Source organism: Lissotriton vulgaris, chromosome 3_1, assembly GCF_964263255.1.
Source record: "Lissotriton vulgaris chromosome 3_1, aLisVul1.2, whole genome shotgun sequence".
Lineage (NCBI taxonomy): Eukaryota > Metazoa > Chordata > Amphibia > Caudata > Salamandridae > Lissotriton > Lissotriton vulgaris.
Window position 1 is genome coordinate 1,425,681,564 of NC_141689.1, and position 16,878 is coordinate 1,425,698,441.

A 16,878-nucleotide genomic window follows, 5' to 3' on the forward strand; every position below is an offset into this window, starting at 1 on the left:
AGTGCAAATGTGCTTGATAAATGGGGGGTACAACCCAAGGTTTAAAATTTGTGATCACTGCCCAGGTGTGTTTCCTTTTTGACAGTATTGCCGTCTGAATGGAAGGACTACAGCCTGATGCTCTTCTTAATGACTACTTTTAATGCCGACTGGGAGGGATTTGTTCCCCAGAATTCCTCAACACCGAGTTGTTGTAAACTATGGTCCAAGTGGAGCCCATATTTATTACTAAAAAAGCAAAAAACATCCACATTCGGTCCATCACCTGTTTTGTTTGCAAATTCGCCATAAGTGCGCTGGGGATGCTCAGACGTGGGTCCCAGGCACTCCACACCACTGGAGTCAAGCTAGCCGGGCTGATGAGAGGTGTTACCTCGAAACCGGTCCGGTCCTCGGATGCTTGATTCCGTTCTGGGAAGGACATGGCTTTTGTAGGTCGGACTGGACTGTTCCCATGGGGCACAGGGTCAGAGCTGATTTGCATATCGCCATTGTCTAACCCAGGGTGGTGTGGAGTGCAAAAAAACGATGGATTAGGGCCCAGATCTTTGGACTGGGGTGAATGTGTGACATTGATCCACATTCGGTCCATCACCTGTTTTGTTTGCAAATTCGCCATAAGTGCGCTGGGGATGCTCAGACGTGGGTCCCAGGCACTCCACACCACTGGAGTCAAGCTAGCTGGGCTGATGAGAGGTGTTACCTCGAAACCGGTCCGGTCCTCAGATGCTTGATTCCGTTCTGGGAAGGACATGGCTTTTGTAGTTCGGACTGGACTGTTCCCATGGGGCACAGGGTCAGAGCTGATTTGCATATCGCCATTGTCTAACCCAGGGTGGTGTGGAGTGCAAAAAAACGATGGATTAGGGCCCAGATCTTTGGACTGGGGTGAATGTGTGACATTGATCCACATTCGGTCCATCACCTGTTTTGTTTGCAAATTCGCCATAAGTGCGCTGGGGATGCTCAGACGTGGGTCCCAGGCACTCCACACCACTGGAGTCAAGCTAGATGAGAGGTGTTACGGGCTGATGAGAGGTGTTACCTCGAAACCGGTCCGGTCCTCGGATGCTTGATTCCGTTCTGGGAAGGACATGGCTTTTGTAGTTCGGACTGGACTGTTCCCATGGGGCACAGGGTCAGAGCTGATTTGCATATCGCCATTGTCTAACCCAGGGTGGTGTGGAGTGCAAAAAAAACGATGGATTAGGGCCCAGATCTTTGGACTGGGGTGAATGTGTGACATCGATCCACATTCGGTCCATCACCTGTTTTGTTTGCATATTTATTACTGGCTTGACTTTTCTGGATTTATTGCCAGAGTCTGGCCTCCAAAGCCACAGAATCGCATACTTCCAGTGGCCAGGGTTTATAGCAAGCGACGAACGCAGTCGAGAACCTATGCCAGCCTTACAGGGAACTCCAACCAGACCCACACTGGAAGGTTGCTTCCTGTCTGAGTTGGTAGACAGTGGTGCAAGAGTGGAAAGCCAAGGCAACATGACAAAAACTTTACATGCTGTAACTAAGCTGTTTTTTTAAACACATCTGCTGTTTTCATTCTATGGAGCATCTGCATTGGCTCCGGAGAACCCCCAAAATTCTTCATTCAGTGTCTTTGCTTCTCCTCTCACTGTCTTCCTTGTGACCATGGTCCACCGAATCAAGACCTGGATTTTTAAAGATCTTACGTATCACACGTGGCAACGTTGGCCCCCAATTAAACAATTAAACAGACTTGCGTTCCAGGGTGCACGCAGGTGAGAGCAAGCACCCACGCGCGAGTGCGCCGAAGCGGGCGCGCGCCTGCGCGAGAAAGGCAGCTAGAATTAGACAATGCAAGTTCGCCAGCAGCTTATTAATGTAACGGCTGCTATTAAGAGACTACACGCCCTTCGGTGCTTTTACATTTACTTGCCCTTCTTTACTTCTAATTTAACCCCGTGCTGCCCTGGCCGCTCTACCCACACGCCTCCGTTCTCATGGCTGTTATCATTTCACGATGGCAGCTGTCACCACGTCTCCAGACCTGTTAGACAAGTTTTAACTTCCCTGTGCGCTTGGGTTTGTTTTCTCTGCACTTTAGTCCAACCCCTGCAGCCTTCGATATCACCAGTCGAAGCCACACTATGTTCAGCCACGGGTGGACGTATCACCAGGCCCCGTATGTCACAAGCAGGCTGAGGTCAAAGGGGACGCGTTCTCAGCAGGACCTATGAAGGTAAGTGTCTTTGCACGTTCTCATTTGTTTCGACGGATATTGAGGTGAGGAGAGCAGGGTCGCGTGAAAGATTCCCAGGGAACGGGCAAGACATATTTTGGGGGCGCTGTTCAGAACAACTTTGAATTTTATTACCGATTTCCCGCTGTTTCAAGTTCTCGTGACAATACAGAATTATGTTGAAATCTCAGACACAAGACACGCAAAAACAGCTGAAAAATGTCTTGTTCACTGCCCCTAAATACCTACGAAGACACTGCGTAGAGAGAGGCAGTTTCAGAGGAGAATTAGGTAGAGCGAGGTTGTGAAAGAGAAATGGGGTGTCAATGGCATGGACGCCATTTAGGGGTCGCCAGGGACGCTGCTGTGACCCCAGAGCCCTGGCTTGCCCCCTTGCACACCCTGGCACTGCCTTTGCGACACCTGGGCTACAGGTGGCAAAACCAGAGCTTGGATCAGAGGGGCCCTTCCTAATGACTATCGGTTGAAGTTCCACCGTTCTGTATTTCTCTTACATGTTTTATTACAAAAATAATGAGTACTATTATTTAGTATTGGTGTAATAAAAAATTAAGGACAATGAGCTGAAATGTGACCCTATCTAGCAGATAAGGTAAGCAAAAATGATTTTAAATGTCTGTTGTATGAGTGCTTGCAGGTGATAGTGTGTTTATGTGACTGTGTATGTGTAAGCATGTGTGCGTGAGACAAGGTAACAGTCAAATGGTGTGTTATGCCACTTCCACTGCCCCTGGCATTTTGGAAAATTAACCCCCATGGTGTCAAGTAGACAGAAACGTCAGCTTTTCAGGGGGGGTCTTGGAAGTTGTGGGTCCTGGCCATTTGCCCACTTTGCACATTCCATGAAACATCTCTTGAGAAGATATGTGTGTTTAATGATTTAGGAGAGAGACGTACTTACTTTCCAGTCTGTCTTAAGAATTTTTGGGACCCAGGGCATGACACATTGGGCCCCCTCTTTGCAACAAGGATACGTTTATTATTCATTTTAAACTAATGTAAGCCCTCATGAGGGGTGAGCTTAAAACAGCTGCGGTAAAGGGAGTTGAGAGGTACAGAGAAAGAAGGGGATCGGTGGTTTGTGAGGCAGAACCTTTCCACCATTGCTAGGACGAAAGAAACTGCCAATAATACTGTATGCGGACGACTTGGACTTGACGGACCAGACGCGCATTGGGATGCGGAGGCCCCCGGACATTTTACACACATAACAATACCCTCCATAAAAAAAAAGCAAATGCAGGGAAAACAAAAGTCCTGATTTTCGGCCAATGCCCCCAAATACGTTAACTCAAATGGCAACTCGGCCCACTAAAGGTTGACATTGACTCCAAGTACAACTACCTTCTACTTTGGTTGGCGGACACAGGTAAACACACCCTGCAGACAAAGGAAATGGCCTCTAAAGCAGCAAGAACCATGCATGCTCTGTCTATGCTCCACCATAATCAGCTGAGGCAATTCGAAGAGTCATCGGGGCTAAACGTGTACCAACAGTAAGCTATGACACCTCGTCTATCCAGGAAGGCTAACAGAGACACCAGAGCGGTACCGCACACTGTCCTACAAGAAGATATTTGGAATGCGAGGTGCACTTTAATACGCCTGGAGTTAAATCCTGTAAGCATGGATGTAGCATGCAAAAAAGGACATAACTTAGGTGCCCTTATGGCAATGTTCCTGGACAAGAAAAGCATCTGATGTAGTACCTGGAACTAACAGGATCAGCGTTAAACTTGGATCCAGCACTCTTGTTAGCTCTCTTAATCAGCAAAGTACAACTAAAAAGCAAACTAAAGGCACAGGCCAAGAAGGCCCAGAGGGATCTGGACCTAAATAAGACAAGAGCCATCAAAGGTGCGGAGGAGCTTGCAGTATCCCATGAAGCCTCTCTCTGCGAACCATACTTGAGAGCAGCAATTGGAAAGTACACATTAAAGAACAATCTATCTGTTAGGCTGCTAATACCACCAATCAGGGAGTACAGGGCACATTGGAAAAACCTGGCTCTGGGGCAGGAGCAATGCAGGCTGTGTAAATACCCCTCTAAATCAGTTGCCCATCTTGTATGCTGCTGTGCAAGCTTATTACCACAGAGATGCAGGTATTTGAGGCATACCTTTATGCAATATGAGATAAGATCATGCAAGGAAGCATTTTTATTGGAATATACATCCGTTACTCCAAAGGTCCTAGCACAGTTCGGCAAATACTTCGCGGAACGAGGTAGAATACTAAGAAAGTGGGGATCAACAATGACGGCCTCTTGCCAGGGAGAACTGACAATCCTATAAATCTTGCACGTCTAAACTCAATGAAATTGCAGGACTTCGAGCTGATACCCCCATAAGCTTGCGCATTCGAACAAGATTGCACATGCCGTTCTGACACTTAATTAAAAACTTGGGCAATAGCCTTTTTAAATATTTGTGCATTTGCACAGATTTTAAACATTTGGGCACGTACACAGATTTAAAATTTTGATACATTCATGTTCGTAACATCCCTGCTTGTACCAGCCATTCTAATGGCAGAATGGTCTAGACTAGTTAATCAAACGAACACAACCATTTTAATACAAAGTTCCATGCTAGGTTCTGCAGAAGAATTACTCAAAAGACCGCTGACAGTTAACAAACCTCAGATGTAATTTTTAATTTTCTTGTGACATTTTTTTTTTTTTTTTAAGAATGAAGCTTGCGGTCACAGCTATGACAAGCCACAAGTCAAATAGCATACCCGCACATGGATCTAACACTCTTAAGCTTCTTTCAACAATGAATTCTGCTGTATTATGTACTATGTTTTATTATGATAAAATATTGTTTTGGTTTTAACTAACTAAACAATAAACTATTGATTGACAGTGGTTTGTGAGATAGAGAGATGGGATACAACAACATAGAGCCAGAGAGACGAAGTGGCGAAAGGTGAGGTAGAAAGACAAAAGACAGCAAGACACAAAAGTAAATTACTGTAGAAAGAGAATTAGAGTGTCAAATATTGTGAGAAGTTAAGTGAGAGAGATGATAGAGCAAGAGACAAGTGAGGTACAGAAAGAGAGGTAGTTAGACAAGTAGAGAGTGGTGAGTTAGGGCTAGGCAGTAGTAGGCAGGTAGGTGGAGATAGAAGAAAAACCAGATGAGAGGTAGAGAAAGAAAGAGGGGTGGAAATAGTGAAAGAGGGAGAAATACAAACAGAGAGTGAAAGAGAATTTTGATTGACTATCCTTGCCAATTGCTTATTTTGCCTATGCCCTGGAAAGCCTCTGTCTGTACTTACTGAACTCTGACTTACAGTGCAATCTCAGCTCTCAAAGTTTTCATTGTAGATTGAGGTGCTATGGCGTAAATATTCTTCTTCATAGTACTAACTGTAAAATACAGAGCCGTTTCACAAATTAATTGCCCCCAACCAGCATATTGTGGTGAGGCGCCCCTCAAATTGGTCATATCTCACAGTTATTCATAGAACTCGGGCTGAATAAGGATCCCCTAAAGGATAGTAACACCCTGCACTGTTGAGGCTGCCGTGGCCCTTGGTGAAGAGACTGACTGATGGGCACAGCTTCCATTGGTGCAACACGTTATGTGGAACGGGGGCACAGAACTCTCAGAAGCCCATTAGACTCTGATAATTGTTGTATTTTACTTCAAAAACAGCTGTCAAAGGGGGCATTTTCCTTGCACTCATTAGGGCCCATGACATTCAAGCTATGCTACTGGACTGACTACCTTTTAAAATGACTAATTCTTGAAAGAGCCAAGGTTTAGATCCTCAAACAAATGTCATACCTCAAACTATCAAAGGGTTAAAAAGAAATCCTCTGCGGAATGGAGGAACAGATTTTACCAGAATAAAGTCATCAATTCCCAAAAGGTGTTTAAAACATGTCAAAAATGGAGGCTCTGCTTTGTGTTTTGAGAGAAATGGTGGCAGTCCTGAGCAAATCTTTTCACTCCTCCTGCGAAAAAATACTGAATATCTCCTTTTGGTAGTCCCAATGTTGAGCATACTGTTCGTAGATGTACCAAATAGTGCTTAATTTGGGCCTGTGATTTTTGATGCTCGGCACTTAATTGTCAACACAGGCACTCATGAATGTCTGCCACATGGTGGCACTGTTTGACTAATTTATCAATGAGCAAAACAATTGTTTATTAATTCAATATAAAATAAAAATGACGAATGCCTGCCCCAGGCAGTTCTTAAAGCTTTGAGCACCTGCAATAGTCTGAATTGTCACACTTGTAGGAGATTGATGGTAGTCAGTGTGTTAGCACTGTCATTGGCAGCACAGGCATGGGCAACAAGTGATCCAAGCTACAGTGGCTTGATGAGGGCCCTGGCACTTTTTCTTTTACAAAGTAAGCACTTGTACCAATGCATAAAAAACTAAACACTCTGGGTCCGATTCATAAAGAAATGCAACACATTTAACACCAATAGGTTTACTCCAAAGCAATGGTGCAAATGTACTGCTTTCAGGAATTCATCAAACATTTACAGGGGTAAATTGCTACCATGCCCTAGCACACATAAGTATGTGATTTCCTTCTACACATTTATCAGTGCAGTAAATTATAACGAACAAAGCGATTTAGTATGATGTTACTGGTTTGTTGTTCATTTCAATTTCTCCCGCCAACACGTGTTTTGTCGCTGTGGGTATGTGACCAGCGACTTCCTCAGGGCTGTGTCACTGTAGTAGAGTTAGCGTTGCCTTCCTGCCGGTTAAACTTCCGTCCCGGCCTATTATCGGCCTGGGATGATAGATTTGAGCTGTGTATCACGTTGTTCGTAGAGTAGCTTTCCAGATGTACCTTGGGGTTTAAATTATATGGAAAAAGAGGCTTTGATTCCCTCACTCAAAGGAGAGGATAGAAAGTTGGCACTAAGGTTGATTTCACAATAGGGAGGGTGTGCATTGTGTTCTGTTTGAGAACAACATAGTGTAAATACCCCTGGATAAGGACCTTCTGTTGAGGTGGCTCCACTTTGCAAAGTTTTTGACTTTGGTGCAGCGTTCTGAGTGTGCCAGTACTCGGGAGATGTGTCATGTGTACTTATGCTACAAAGTGAAGAGGAAATAAATGTGTTTTTCATGTGTAGAGAAATTCTTGATGTATATAGGTTCCGGGAATCTTCATAGACTGGAATGTTCTTTTTGCTAATGTTTCTGTGTCTCATTATTGTTCTCCACATGTTTACATTTTTTACTTCTACTGACCTTCTTCCTTTCTTGCTCCTGTCACGTCGCCATGTTTGACTAGCCTCTTTTTTGCTGGTTTTGTCCTTTGCTTCCACAAGGCTGTTGCTACACCTTCAAGCATGGGGTTATCGCAGCATACAATGGCAGTAAAGCAGCATACTATAGGGCATGAGAATGTATAGAGGGCAAGTCTTATTACTGGGAAGGATGACATTCTGCATTAGTGTAGAGGGACGAGCCAATTTCAACATTTTTCCTGCTAGCACGGTGATTGTCCAGTGACCAGTCAGAGGCAGGCTGCCCCTCAATGTTGTGGCTTAAACTTCTTTGGAGGCCTATTTTCTTAAGTGTTAAAACCTGCAATAGTGGAGCTTCTTCTCATATGATTGAATCTGAGGCATCCCCTTAGTGGAAAAATGTAGTGTATACAATGGGCCTCTTCTTTATAAAATGCACACACAGCTTTAAATTCACACTTGCAACACCACCTGAAAATAATGCAGAGCTATCTGAGAGGTTGAGTGGTGGGAGGCAAGAAAATGTACTGCACTATTCTGAATCCATTAATGCTTACCAAAGTGTGCATGGGGAGATCCAAGTAGACCATTTCCTCAGCGCAACTCAGAAGTCACCATTGCTGCAGCAAATACTACACATGAGATATAAGTAAAGAACCCGCAAACATGTATGGTACTGTTTTGTGCCCACAAGTGGATTTACGCATTTGCCAATTAAATCGTCCCTGGCTGCAGAGTTAGCAGATTTTAACAAAAACATCTTTATAGATCAAAAAAATTGAATGAACACTATTGCACATGGGTTCCAATGCTGCGAGTGGCATGAGCCTTTGGAAAATGTATCTGGTCACCTGTGTGCAGTTAATTCCTGGATTCAGGCATCACATTCATTTTTAGCGGTGGTGAGATCCGCGGATGCATTTAGACTAGCATTGGAAGTCAATACATGCTTCAATATTGCATCTAAAGCATCCTTCAGAATAGCACATTGGCCTGCTCTCGTGGCAACAAAATGACGACAACAAAATGAAGCACTGCTACAAACCTCATGAATGGAGGATCTGCAGACCATATCAAGGTGCTTGGCTCCACTCCACTCGTGGAATATCTATGACTAGGGAGACAAACCTTTACCCTTACTTGGCAGAAAGACACGTTGCGGACCCAAGCCACGCCGGACAGCACCATCTACAGCGACCGCCATCACCAGGCACGCCACAGCCGCTCCGGGACTCCAAATCCCGGCAGCCTTTGCGGCGGCGGCGCGTTCCCTGACGCGCGATTAAGGCGCCAGGAGGGGCTATAAAAACAGCAAGCCCTCGGTGGAGCGGTGGGAGACAAACCTTTACCCTTACTTGGCAGAAAGACACGTTGCGGACCCAAGCCACGCCGGACAGCACCATCTACATCGACCGCCATCACCAGGCACGCCACCGCCGCTCCGGGACTCCAAATCCCGGCAGCCTTTGCGGCGGCGGCGCATTCCCTGGCGCGCGATTAAGGCGCCAGGAGAGGCTATAAAAACAGCAAGCCATCGGTGGAGCGGTGGGAGACAAACCTTTACCCTTACTTGGAAGAAAGACACGTTGCGGACCCAAGCCACGCCGGACAGCACCATCTACAGCGACCGCCATCACCAGGCACGCCACCGCCGCTCCGGGACTCCAAATCCCGGCAGCCTTTGCGGCGGCGGCGCGTTCCCTGACGCGCGATTAAGGCGCCAGGAGGGGCTATAAAAACAGCAAGCCCTCGGTGGAGCGGTGGGAGACAAACCTTTACCCTTACTTGGCAGAAAGACACTTTGCGGACCCAAGCCACGCCGGACAGCACCATCTACAGCGACCGCCATCACCAGGCCCGCCACCGCCGCTCTGGGACTCCAAATCCCGGCAGCCTTTGCGGCGGCGGCGCGTTCCCTGACGCGCGATTAAGGCGCCAGGAGGGGCTATAAAAACAGCAAGCCCTCGGTGGAGCGGTGGGAGACAAACCTTTACCCTTACTTGGCAGAAAGACACGTTGCGGACCCAAGCCACGCCGGACAGCACCATCTACAGCGACCGCCATCACCAGGTACGCCACCGCCGCTCCGGGACTCCAAATCCCGGCAGACATTGCGGCGGCGGCGCGTTCCCTGACGCGCGATTAAGGCGCCAGGAGGGGCTATTAAAACAGCAAGCCCTCAGCTCCGCGGGACGCCCGGGGCTAAGCCCGGGCAAAGGGCGGGCCCTCTGTGGCCCTCAGAGGCACGAGGAGGCTGGGCTGGGCCACCCCCCCAAAGTCTATCAAGGCACCGCGCACACCAGGTATTTAATCGTGACTCATTCTCCTCCACCCTTTGCCATCGCACCCCCACTTCGTCAGACTATGAGGAAGACTGTTAAGATGTCCAAGATGCCCACATTAAGGTCAAGCACAAAATCTAAAGTGGACCCCCCCCCCACCATTACCAACATTAACCGCAATTGATAAGATGCTTAAACAAACTATAGGGGCGGTATCTAATGCCATCGCAAACACGGAGAGAAAGCTGTCCCTACCACCCGTGACTATTGTCCAAGACACCCAGGAAATTCTTATCAACTCATCTGCAGTTTCCCTAGACTCGGCAGATGACCCGGACATTAGTTTGGCCATTACTCCCTCTTCTTTCGCCGACTTCCCTTGTGCTCAGGCACCCGCCGAAAGTAGTAGGGAGCGAACGGACCCACAAACAAACAAAAACAGCAGGAAACTACACACCATGGAAAAAACCTTGCCTAAGGACGGCTCCAAATGCGGAGGCAAAAAAGGCCCAATCAAAACCAGGAATCACAATCTGGTGACGCCCATAAATCCATCTACGCCAGGAATACCCTGCTGGATTACCAACATGGTGGCGGAACTCAAAACGGACCTAGAACATTCCATCACTGTGCTATTAAAACCTCTAATAGCCAAGATAGACAGACTAACATCACTCATAAACAACAAGGGTGTTGGTCTGAAAGGCCAACCCGCTCAAGAGGGCACACTAACAAAACAAAACGAGGCCATACCTAAAAGACCAATAAAGGATAAAGCCAGTCTAACATCGGACAAGGCAGCAAACAACCCTACCAGAGTCACACAAAAAAGCACTAAAGAAACTCAAAAGGCTGTTACTTCACCAACCGTAGGCAAAACTAATAAACAGACACTCACTGAAATTAACAAACTACCCCCTGAACCCACTCAAACATCTCAAGGAAATAATGGGCAAACTCCCAAGGCGCCATATAAGACTAATTCGACCCCAACCACAACTAAAGAAAACAAAACTGCAACCCGCTTCAGGACAATTAATCTCCCGCCTGAAGCTTTACCATTCGTGGTCATTTTAACAGGTGTCCCACCTCTAAGAGAGGGCAAAAGGGAGACACAAGTAGAGTTAAAAAATAAGTGTGCACAGTGGTTACAAATACACAGACCATTACCCCCTAACATTCATGGGGAGATCCTATCAGTACGAAGGGGGGAGTGGATCGGCAATGGCACAAAGACTATAGCAGGGGACATAATCACGATAAATTTCAGAGACATTGCAGCTGTTAATTTTATCTGCAATGCGCCCCCCAATTATACCCACTCACAAATTCACCCGGTACACTTATCCTACTTTTACCCATTTGCCCCTCATAGACCCCTGCAGAGCAAGAGACCACCAATGATCAGAATGCCCCAAATGGTCCCCCAACATAGACTTCCTCATTGGCAAATGCCACATTACGCGACCCCAAACTATGACCCTTTCCTAATGCAGCATGCACACTGGAACAGGTTTAGCGTACTCGAAGAGGTCGACTGACAGGGACGGGACACACAACCCCCCAATAAGATAAGGCTGAAGGAGCCAAGTCCACCCATAATAGGAAGGAGCAAGGGGGCGGGAAACAGATTAGAACCCGCGCACAGCATAGGGGGCAGCTACAACAGAAGTAGGGGAAAAGGTGACCCGACAAAATCCCCAATACACAGGCCATCCATCACACAGAACACACCAGCAACTCTTTGTAGCCCACAACCCAGCTTACATCCCAGCCCAGATACATTAGACAAAGCGGAAAAACAGACAGTATTCCCATTAGGAGATCTAACAGGAAACTTAAAGGAAAAATGTTACGAAAACTCACAAGTCGTATCCTGGAATATAGCAGGATTAGCGGCCAAATTCGAATCCCAAGATTGGCTCAGCTGTATAAATAAATTCCAAATCATATGCCTGCAAGAAACATGGGTCACTGAAATAAACAACTATAGCTTAGAGGGCTATAAAAGTTTTTCTGTTCCGGCCAAAAAGGTATCCTCGGGGAGAGCTAGTGGGGGACTGGTAACATATGTCAATCTAGACATCCAGGGCACCTGGTCAAACATCAACTGGGCCTCAAATAACCTCCAAGTACTAAGGTTTGACTCAAAAAGACTAAACTTTTTTCTAGTTAACTGGTATAACGCTCCTGGCATGATGGAAAAGGGAACAGCCGTAAACGAGCTTGATGCCTGTCTAGAAAATTTGAACTCCCTAAACAAGACACCAAACCGCCGAAGTTTAATACTCACGGGGGATTTTAATTGCCACCTCTGTGATAAACTCAAACCTTTTAATAAAGACTGGTCGAGATGCACAATAATGAAAGGCCCACATTTTACGCACTCAAAAGAGGGATGGGACCTGGAGAGACTAACGAAAAGGCATAATCTGATTCAAACACTAGATCTTGTTGTGCTGGGCGAAAAAGGAGAACTAACCCCAACATACAAAGGAAGAGGTTGCCACTCCTACATCGACTTTATTCTAGTCTCCCCTTTATTAAAAAGAAATATCAGTAAAACTATAATAGACACTAGCATCTTTAGTGACCACAATCCGGTTATTATCACAATAGAAGGCCTTGATTTTAATCTGGGTTCAAAGAGATCTGACACCATGGAAAAAGCAGTGGACCAGGGAAGAAGAATCAAATGGGCCAGGATTGATGGGGACAGATTCTATCGAAGACTGATAGCAGAGGGTTCAGAAGTAATAAACATATGTCTTGACCCAAGCATGGATGGAGTTCTGGTGGTCAGGGCATTTGAACAAATTGCGTCCCATGTAAACAAACTCCTAATGTCTACTGGGGCTAGTAAAGCGCCTTCAAATCCACGTTGGTTTGACTCGACCTGTACCAAGGCGCTTAAAAAGCTGAAAATCAGCCTCCATGCAAAACCAAGGGATAAGATCTCGATCGCACAGAACAGAGCGGATTACAAAAAAGCACAGAAGATGCGTAAACAAAGCTAACAAAATCAAGCCTGGGAGGACCTAAGGGACGTTGCTGAAAGGAAAGATTCTGTAAGTTTCTGGAAAGTCATTAATTCCCCATGTTTCCAGGACCAAGATGCCCCAAAAATAACGAACATCATCCTGCCGGATCAATGGCAGATCCATTTTCAGAGTCTATATAATCACTTAAGCTATTCAACCCAGGGGGATGTATTAAGGAGCTTTCAGCCGGCCAAATTGGATCTTACCCTGAAAGAAGTCGAAATGGGAATTAAAGGGCTCAGCAAAAATAAAGCACCCGGCCCGGATGGAATTCCACCTGACTTATTCTTAAGCAAACCCGAGCTATGGGCCCCGCTGCTCACCAGGGTTTTGGACGAGGCTGTGGTGGCAGGGCTGCCTCGCTCCTGGTCAACAGCGACTATAGTCCCTATTTACAAAAAAGGGAACCGCGATGACCCTCAATGTTACCGACCCATTTCACTTATTGACGTGACCGCAAAAGTATTGGGGCGAGTAATTTTACAGCGGCTACAAGATTGGGCCGAGAGGCATCAGATCCTCTCGGAAATTCAATATGGCTTCAGGGAGGGCAGATCCACCACCGACCAATGCTTGAACTTATATCTTCTGATAGCTAAATATACCATCGCGGGGAAGGGGTCCATTCACATGGGGTTTATGGACCTCTCAGCGGCTTTTGACCGCGTAAACAGAAGAAAGCTTTGGGCCATGCTGTTAGATTTAGGAGTGGATCAACCGCTAGTGGATACCCTGCAAAACCTCCACTGGAACACTACCGCCAGCGTGAGGTACACACAAGAGGGAAAAAAGACCGATCCCTTTGCCTGCACCAGCGGAGTAAGGCGGGGATGTATCCTCGTGCCCTTTCTTTTTTCCATATACATTAACTCGCTGGAAAAAGATCTCCTCAAACTCAAGGTGGACTCACCCCAAATTGGTCATCGTGCAGTGCCCGTACTACTATACGCGGATGACGCGGTTTTGCTTGCAAGAACCCCTCTAGGATTACAAAAGTTGATCGACGGTTTTGTCAGGTTCATGGACAAATTGGACCTATCGACAAACCTGGAAAAATCCTATATTATGTCAGCAGGGCAACTGACAAAAGGGAATTTCATCTATCACATTGGGTCACACAAGATAGACCAGGTTAAGACCGTTTCATACCTGGGGGTACTATTCGACAACCACCTTAATTTTAAACCTCTGGTAGAGAAGCACTCAATGAAACTGGCAGCATCGGTAGGAGCCATTATGGGGTATGGCCAAAGACTAGGAAAATGGTCCCCAGAGCAGATAATGAATTTGTACAGGTCAATTTGCTGTGCGAAGGTGTCCTATGGGGCAGAAGTGTGGGGCTTCATGGATAATAAAGCACAGCAAATACAGACAGAAGAAAACAAATTCTTGAGAAGAATTTTGAAAGTGCCCCAGAGTGTACCGGCCTACATAATCCATGAGGAAGTGGGGGAACCCTTCATAGAAGACCGGATTAAAACCAAACCTCTTCTGGCTTGGGTCAAAATATGGACCAACCCCGAGGCGACCTTAACAAGACAAATTATATTGGATTGCCTCAAACAAGATAAAGGTCACGCCATACCCTGGCTGAAGTACGTCAAGACCTCACTTGCAGAGATTGATTGTGTAGACTTCTTTACATTTCCAAACTCTCTAACCATCGGGAGCAAAGCTCTGGTGAAAAAACGTTTTCCCGCACGGCTTCAGACATTAAGGGCTGAGAAAGAAAGCCACAAATCCACCGTTTCATCTTATAATGAACTCACAGTGAAGCGAGGAATGGAACCTTATTTGAGGGTCATGTACAATGCTCAGGACCGCTATGTCATGACCCGGTTTAGGCTGAACATGCTCCACCATCTTTTTGCGGTTCCGGCGGGGTTCACTCTTACAGTGGCAGAGAAGGGTACCTGCGGCTGCAACCACAGGTCTCCGCAGGATACCCTACACTTTGTTTTATTGTGCCCATTCTACACTGTACCAAGACGCAAGTTCCTGGTGGGGCTCCTGAAAGACTTAAAGCTCAAACATGCAAAACTTGCCCTGAAGTTCCTAAAGGAAGCGGAAGACGCTTACACCCTTTTCTGCACTATAAGTTTCATCCGGATGGCACTACGGCTGAGAAACACCAGAGAATCTTGACTCTAACATCACCTGACCCTTTGGATAATTGATTCCTGCTCCTCTAGCTTGACGAACCATGGTGTTAGAAACATTTAAACATTTTAACTTTTATAATCTTTTTTTTTTTTAAAAAAAGGAAAAATTATCTTTTTTTAACATTTTTCTGTGTGTGTACTTTGTATATGTGCTTTTATGGTGTCTTTTTAAGAAGCCGAATAAAGATTATAAATTGAATTGAATTGACTAGATCCTATAGGAGGAGTTCAAGATATAGCATGCAGCTTTGCGTTCACTGTTGTATTGGATTTGACTCTGAACAAATCTGTATGAGCTAATATTAAAGGAAGGGGGCAGGGGACCATTAAATAGTGGAGTGGGTGGCAGTACTGCCATGGCTAGTTACAACAAGAGCCAATGTGACCCACTCATTATCTGACATCTTTGGTATACATGGCATTTTAAGATCAGATGACTGAGGCACTTTTAGTTGCTACTTTGCAGGTAGATACATTGGAAGTGCTTTTACATTGCATGATTTGACATCTAAAGTGTGGTTTACTTCGCAGGCAGGAAGGTAAGTATTATTTTTAACCACTTAAAATTAATGTATTTGTATATTTTTGTTTATTTAAATATATATAAATATATACACTTTTATACATGCTAAAAATAAATATGTATATATTTATATATATAAACCAATCTAAATTAACATAAGTTTAAATGCTAAAAGGTAAATTAAATTGTGAGTGATATTTTTATAAATGACAAATTAATTAATATTTATTTTAATCAATTTATTTTTATGTTTTTATTATTAATTAATTGTATGTTACCCATGCCTGCACATTCAAATTCTCATACTGCTCCTAAAGACTATCCATCCCTGAGCCCTAAAAATCCTTATTACCCCGACACACTACCTATCCCTTAACCCTAAAAAGTTCTCACCAGTACTAAAAGCTGCCCATTACAGAAACCTATGAAAAACTAAACAACACCTAAAAACTACCCATATTTGAACCCTAAAATCCCCCAGTCATCCTTAACTTGTATATATATATATATATATATATTGCCCAGTGGTGATCACAGCTGGGTAGTTATAGTTAGAACCACGTTTCCATAGGAAAAATAATATTTCGTTTTCCTAATAACCTTGGTGCCTTTAGAGGAACCTTCACAAAACAGTCCAAAATAATGTCTTCCACCTCAGCTCTTGAATGAAAAGTTTCAGGGGGATCCATCATGCAGGTGGGTGAGAAAGGGAGCAGGGGTGGGGCAAAACATGTTTTCCCCATTTATTTTGTGACAGGAACTTTAGGCAAAGCTAAAGCCCAAACAGCTGAACGAATTTACACCAAATTTGGCAGCAAGCTAGATCTTGATTCGGAAATAGTGCTTTTTGTAATTTGGTGTACATCTGTTCAGTAGTTTTTGAGCAATTAAAGCTTAAAAACGTTGTATATATCATGCTGCAGAGAATCCATGGGGGACAGATCTCATGTGAGTTCTGATTGGCTGCCATCACATCAGCAAGAATGTGGCAGCAGCCATCTTAGGACTCAGACTCAGTCCAGAGTCGCAGGAAAAAGTTAAAAAGAAGACATAAGGGGCAGATTCGGGATACCCTGACCCTTTAGGCCTGGTGGTGGGGTCCTAGAAATACCTCACCTGGGGTCAAAAACTTTAAAATAAAATGTTGCCATGAATTTCAGGTGGATCCGCCAATCCGTGCCAATTTGTTTTAAAGTGTGGGCTCCCCCACTATTGAAAAAAACCTTTGTGGTGGCCCAGGATGCAACATGAAACATTGCTTTTGGGAGGGAGGTGCATGGCCCTCTGAACTACAAGAAGGCCCCAGGGACTCTATACTTTGGGGCTGTATTAACAAATATGCAGAGTGGGGCACCCAGACGTCCTTCCCCACATTAGAGGAATCCAGATTTCCTGGGGC

At 45.3% G+C, this 16,878-nt stretch overlaps 1 protein-coding gene across 2 annotated transcripts in view; it reads left to right on the forward strand.

The window, feature by feature from the left end:
* Positions 1 to 2,104: 2,104 nt before the first annotated feature.
* Positions 2,105 to 16,878, forward strand: part of TMPRSS11E (transmembrane serine protease 11E) — a 395,553-nt gene continuing 380,779 nt past the window's right edge. Inside the window, exon 1 of one of the 2 annotated variants that reach the window (XM_086961914.1) lies at positions 2,105 to 2,221. The gene's annotated coding sequence lies outside the window, so the exon portion shown is untranslated. The remainder of the gene's footprint in view (positions 2,222 to 16,878) is intronic. The other variant, XM_086961915.1, reaches the window with a different exon arrangement.